We start from the raw sequence: 7,042 nt of genomic DNA, 5'->3' as shown, positions 1-7,042 counted from the left end.
ATTGAAGTGTCCAGCTTACTTTGTGGGACTTGTAATACCTGGTACACTGCTCCTTGTAATTGCTGGACAGTGTGGACCGGAACAAAGCGACTCCACAACCTCACGCTGTTTCATGAGTTAACCAGCCTTGCTATGCAAACAACATTTTGCAAAGCAGAATTAGAAATTTCACAATGCTGGGTTTTTGGTCTCTTTTCTCTTTCACAGCTCCCTTATGCAGCACTTTATTAGGAAGCCTGGTGAGCCACAGGATTTCAGCTGTGTTAGACTTGCAAACAAGTCCCTGTTTTAGAAGCTTTGCGGAAACTACTTAAATGAAGTTCTACTGAGATCCAGCCTGTCCATGGCAGCTTCCCATCCATCCTGGGAAACTGGGCAGGGCCCCCACTGAATCCCTTCTGCACTGGCCTAGCTTTTTCTGCCTGGAGAGATGCTGCAGCAGCACTTGGCCATGAGTGCCAGGCATTAATCCATAGGGACAGTTAAATCCACGATCACTGCCGGGCTCTTTGCAGCACTGAATTCCCACTAAGGGGAGGTGAGATTCTGGAATTGCCCCTTCCAGCACAGCAGCTGGTTTGTCCCAATCCATGTAACCTGAGATTGATCCTGGCTGCTTGACTCTGGAGTCACTGATTATGGAAAGCAGACAAGGCAATGGATAAACCACTCGTGTCACCCAGTGATTTTGGGCAGTCCCTGTTTGGGGTTCTTCTGCTCTCACTGTGAGCTGTGTGGGGCTTTTGGGGCAGGCACCTCTTCCCTTGCCTGCTGAACCTACTCTTCTCTGCAGCCAGGCATTTGCCCAGTTTCCCAGGACAGAGGCCATCCAAAGGATGGAAATCGTTGAGTACCTCCCACAGCTGCAACAGGCTGAATCCTTCCTACTCCACTTCCAGGCAGTGGAGATGCTCAAGTACATCTTGTGCAGCAGCTCAGATTTGTCTCAAAACTTGCACACACTCCCATGAAGCCAGGGGTTCGGACTGCTCCTGAGGCTTGTTCCCTTGTTGGGCTTTGGGAATGCTGGTGATGCTGCCTTGGCCGAGGGCCTCGTCCAGGTCTGCTTTTGAGGTGCACGGTGTGTGTGATCAGTACTTGCTCAGGTCTGCTTTCCTTGCTGCTCTCTGGGTAGTAGATGGGTTTTTCCTATGGCAGATGGGAACCTGGCTGTTGCTGCCTTGGGCACTGCATAGATTGCTTGGATATATCCCTGGAAGTGCTCAGGCCAGGTGGGACAGGGCTTGGAGCAACCTGGTCTAGTGGAAGGTGTCCCTGCCCATGGCAGGGAGGCTGAAAATAGATGGTCTTTAAGGTTCCTGCCAACCCAAACTGTTCCGCGATTCTATGAAGCTGCTGCGCTCTCCTTGTTGCCCGTTCACAGAAACACAAACCGACAGAGTATCAGTTTATGCGGTGCTTTATTTGCTGGGCCCGGGAAACCTGGGGACTATTGTCCTAAGCCAGGATTCCAACGAGCCATTCTTGAAGACTGCTTTTATACCTTTTCTACAGCGTTGTACGTGCACAAAGACACACGGTCTCGTTCATAAATCAGTTACATAGGTTATATGTATACAATTGATGTCCATCTCCAAGGGTTAAAAATCTACCACGCTCGTCTAGCACAGGATTCTGGTTAATTAGGCCCCCATCACCAAACCTTTTACATATGTTGATTCTAATCTTATCTTTAAGCAACAGTTTGTTTTCTTCCTCAGGTTCTATTTACTTCACTAATCCTTTTAATTATTGTCCTGCTGTTCCTAGCAAATTCCCAATAGTTTTTGGGCCTCCACTACTGTTTCAAGTTACCCCACCACAGGCCCAGTTAAACCCCGTAAACCTTAGCATAACTACTTCCACAATTTAGATTTACAAATATATTTGTAACATCCTCACCACACGCCTGGTGCATGGAGAGGGCTGGATGCCCCCGTGGGAATGGGTGGAAGTGCCCCCAAGTGTCAGGCCGTGATCCAGAGTGCTCTGAATCACAGTGGGATGATGCACCATGGCAGAGGCATCCACAGACGTGTCCCTCTCCCTGCTCACCTGTGGCTGCTCTGCTTCCCTCTCCCAAGCTGTACAAGCTGCTCCACGCCTCCCACTTGGCTGACCACGGGCTCCCATCCCAGGCCCTGCAGTAATGTGAGCACATCTCCACAGTGCTCCTGGACCATGATCCGGCCACCCACCCTGCCCTGGCCTGCCAGGTGATGAAGGTGACTCTGAGACATCCTCCATCCTCGTCAGGGTGTAATACCCACTCCATAGTGTGGGAAGCATTCTTGGATTTTCCCATGGCTGGAGGTTCTTGGCATCTCTGAGCAGCCTCCCAGGGTTTGCTGCCTGATGTGTGCCCTAGTACAGCATAGCCAACACCTCTTTGGGGTCTCCAACCCCCAGAGATTTAAGGTAGAAAACAGAGGAGTTACACTGACTGCCAAGGAGGAGCAGAGTTAGTTGGAAACAAAGGATGCTTTGAATTCTGGAGGGCTCTCTGAACTTGCAAATGGCCCAGACTCAAGAAGCTGAAGTGTGAGTGCTTTACATTTCCCCTCCAGCACATCAGCCATGACTCCATTTACCTGCTGGGGGCATTTTGGGGGTGAGAGTGAGTAGGAGTATGTTCCAGCTTGTAGCACCAAGAGCAGCCCCTCTGCTTCGTGAGCAGGGTGCTGGGGCAGGGAGGGGTGAAGCCAAGTGTCCCAGGTTTCTTGGGAATGTTGGGAGCTGTAGGAAGACCAGATCTCTCCTCTCTGTGCACATCACCAGAGCAGTGACAAGGCCATTTCAGCCTTCCTCCATCCTTCAGGGCCGGGTTGGATGGGGTTTGGAGCAACCTGGTGTCGTGGAAGGTGTTCCTGTCCATGGCAGGGTATTGGAATGAGATGATCTTTAAGGTCCTTTTCAGCCGCAAACCATTCTGCCATTCTATGAAAGGGCCAAAAGCCATGGTGCTGTGAGGTGAGGGGCAGCAAGGATGCTCATCTGAAGCCCATGCTGCTCAAATCACCCAAATCTTGGCTGGCACAGCCCACTTCCCCCCTTCATCGAAGCCTACTTACTGTCTAAGAGATGCTCAGATCTGGAGTGCTGCTCTGGGGGGGCTACAGGCTCTTCAGAAAGGACAGGCAGGATAGGAGAGGTGGAGGGGTGGCTCTATATATTAGAGAGTCTTTTGACTCTGTGGAACTTGAGGTCATTAACAATAAAGTTGAGTGCCTGTGGACCAGAATCAGAGGTGTCTTGGTTTGAGGGGAAAAACCAAAATGTTTACCCACAAGCGGGGGAGGGGCCTTCTCCACAATAATCACGCCACTCTTTATCAAATTTGAGAAAAAGGAATTTTAATACAAGAAGGATAAGTGTTCTTAACTTATATATATATAAGTAAACAGACTAGTGCAAACCGCTTCCCCAACACCACAAGAGAAAGAAAAAAAACCAACAACAAAACCCAGCAGGTTTTTCCTCCGGGAGGAAAGTTATACTTAAGCAGTGTCAATGTCACAGCCCGGCTGGCTGCGGAGTGAGTTTCCAGTCCCTCTCCAGCGAGACAGACGAGTGGTGGCTCTCAGATGAACTCTGTGTCTCTTGTCCCAAATGAAGAAAAAGAAAGCTGAAGTGGGGAACCGCCGCGTGTCCTGGAAAGCAGCTGCAAACTTCTCTCTCCCGGGTCGCTCCCCCCGCCGGGGCGGGCAGGCCGTGACGCTGCAGGCGGTGGTGAGACTGGACCAGAAGCCGGGAGCCCAGATGCAGGAACCAGGAGAAACAGACGCGGCGAGGACAAAAGCAGCGGCTCAGCCAGAAGCCCCAGCAGAGCAGCCAACAGCAGGAGCGGGAGAGAAAAAAAAAGAGCAGCTTCCCTCCTGGGCAGCACACACACCGCTCTCCCGTTCCGCTGAGCTAAGAGTGGAAAAAATGTCCCCAAAAACAAAAGAGACAAACCTGCCCCCACCTAAGCGATCAGCAGTAACTACTTCGTTTTGTTAACTGCTGGCATGGGCAGTTAGTGGCAGGGGAGAGAATTTACATAATAATCCCAAACTACAACAAGGGGGAAGGCCAACGAGGCTGCCATCCTGGCGGGAGTCTCCGTGTGTGGCACTGTGCTGGCATGGGCTGGCACGCAGCTCGCCACTCCCTGGGGTTTTTTCCAGCAGCTACTTCTTGGTCCTCGTATGCCCCCGGAGCTCAAAGGCTGCTCCTGCCTGGCTGCATCCCTCAGGCAGGAGCTGCAAAGTGAGGGCTTGATCCTCATGTCCTCACGCAAAGTCTGAGCAACCCAGTTTCAGGGGTCCCTGTGGGTGCTGCGGGAGGAGAAGAGGAGCTGAGGGTGGGTGCTGGATGAGGGCAGTGACTCTTGGCTGAGCCTCAGGAGAGCTGGCCCCATTCCCAGGCAGTCCTGTGAGGGTGCAAACTGGAGCTGAGCTAAGGGGTTTTCACACTTAGAGTGATGGATTTGGGAAGGAGCTTATCCTGCTGAGTGCAGAGCTGCAGGATGCCTGTTGGTGAAGCCCCAGCATTTCCCCCTCCCTGCTGCCTCTTTGATCCCTCTGCTCTGCCTCTCAGTGACCCCTCGAGCACCAGTTCACCCAGAGGGCCAGGAGACACCAGGATGAGGGACATGACCTCCCATGGTGTCAAGGGAAGAGCAGTAGAGCTTTCCCTTCCCAGCTGGGCAGTGCATCCATTGGGATGTCCCATTGAGGAGAAGGCAGGGACTGGTGACCCATCAGCCTTGCTTCACATCCACCTCTATCAGCTGGAAACCCCTGCACAGCTCCTTGTTGCTGCTTGGCTCTGGCTTTCTGCTGGGAATGCTGGCACTGAAGGGTGGAGAAGACAGGCTGGTGCAGACAGGACGAAACACCACTCATTCCTCCAAGACAGTGCTTCCTATCAGCTTTCCCTGCTGCTGCCAAATTCCTTTTCAAAGAGCTCTCCCAAGCAGTAAAAAGGGTCATCAATCCTGATTGCCCTCTGCTGCTCTCAGGGCTGAGACTCTGATATTTTTTCCCTGGAAAGAAAGTTCCATGTGTGATGATCCCATTGGCTTGGCTTCTGCAAGCAGTCAGGTCTGCTCTGTGTGGTGTCCACAGCTCCCTTTGCCCACGCTTGGCCCATGTGTTCATTGTGAAGGCCATCCAGAGTCACCAGCTGAGGCACCTGCATGCAGAGAGAGCTGGCTTGGTGCTGAATCCATCCATCTTGGAAAGACAAAGCCTGAATCAGGTGCCCAGCTGGGATCAACATGGTCACGGCTCCCTCCCTCTCCATCCTTACAGCCTGAGCTGTCCTCCCTGACTCTTTCCAGCTGAGCTTGCCAGGCAGCATCAAGTTGAACATCCATCCTCCTCCCTGTGGGTCTCAAGCATCTCCAGGCCATGTGGGAGCAGCTCATTGAAGCCAAGCCCTGAGTGGGCTGAAACCAATGCCAGCAGTGAAGCAAAGGCTTTGGTAGCACTGCATCCAAGAGGTGCCATAGTCTTTCCCTCTCAGGTCTGGGTCCTGCCTGCCATGTCTGAAGATGATGCGAGAGAAATTTCCCAGTGCCCAGCATGTTTCTGGCAGGAGGCCAGAATAAGCAGGACTCCCCCCTGGGACCGATGTGTGTTAAATAAAACAAACCCCACTTGCTCAACCACCCTTTGAAACAGAAACCAAACCCTGAATAAATCTGCTTAAAGCAAGAAATTCATCCCTGGGTGCTGCTGTGGAACAGCAATAAAGCTTCCTGGTGAATTTTCTGCTCAGGGTGTGCAGCAGGAATGGAGGAACAGGCTGGAGGCCCCAGGCTCCTTTGAACTGCTGGTGTCTGCTGCTCGTGGGCTCTTCGATTCCATGGCATCTCTCTTCTGAGCTCCTGTGCAACTTCAGGCACATTCCCAGGAGATTATTTCCCCCCTGTCTTTCCCAGCCCACCTTCCTCAAAGCCTCTGAAAGGTTCCTGCTGCTGTGCTGTGTCCTGCCTCGTCCCTTGCCTGCTCCCTGTGGTCTTTCCTCGTTCCCCCAGCTCCTGCTGACGTGTAAGGGAGAAGGGAAGAATTGCACGTGACAAGAATTGCCTGATGGAATTACAAGCATTATAAAAATTGTAAATTCCTGAGGGTTTTTTTTGCAGATGGAGAGCCTGGCAGTGTCTTCCCCAGAGCAAAGACTACCAGTATGACCAGTGGTCCCAGCCGGTGCCACCCCAGGGACCCAGCTGCTGGCAGGATGTGTCCCTCTGGTCCCCAGCACCTGCTCAGGCCACAGCATTGCTGGTGCTTATTGGGGTCACCCTTTGTAGGGGTAAGGGAGGTGCTAATGACGGGCAGAAGAGATCAGGCACAGCAGCGTCAGAAGGCTTGATCAGAAGGCTTAGAGTTTATTTGTAGTTCCAGCTTCACCTTTTACATACTCTTGTATCCAACATGTCATGCCACTATTGGTTAGTCAGTTCACCTATACATGGAAACCTTTTGCTGGTTACAAGGTATCACACATTCTACAGATGGCTCTCTGGTCCTTAAGGGTTCACTCATCAATTACCTCAGACATTAGGAGATCCACACACACTGTCATCCCCCACAGGTGCTCAGTGTTGGGCAGGAGCTGCAGCCCCCGTTATAGTTTGAGCTGGCAAAATGCCAACTGCCTGGTACCCAGTCAAAAAGTCCACTCCCAGAGCAGGAGAGTGAGGGAAAACAGCAGAAACGAGGCTTTAGACACAGTGAGGTTTTTATATTTATACAGAGAAGAGGAGAGCTTAACACAGAATATGAAATAGCACATAGTGACAGGAAACAACAACAGGCTCACCAAGGTCGCCCCAGCTAACAGGTGAAACTCCAAACAACCAAACCTCCTCCCCAAAGGAAACCTCCCAGCAAGAGGGAAAGAGGAATTAACAGGAATGTGCTCACATCCCCGGGTAAACAGACGTGCCGACCGGCAGCAGGGCCTGATATCAGCAGTCAGGGAGAGGGAACCGTCCTGGTCAGAAGCAGGGACCGAAAAGAGGACGAGACTCCTCCCCCCTTGCTTGTTATAC

Source organism: Pithys albifrons, chromosome 17 (genome assembly GCF_047495875.1).
Source record: "Pithys albifrons albifrons isolate INPA30051 chromosome 17, PitAlb_v1, whole genome shotgun sequence".
Classification (NCBI taxonomy): domain Eukaryota; kingdom Metazoa; phylum Chordata; class Aves; order Passeriformes; family Thamnophilidae; genus Pithys; species Pithys albifrons.
The sequence above is the reverse complement of the archived record's forward strand: the minus strand, read 5'-3'. Positions refer to the sequence as shown.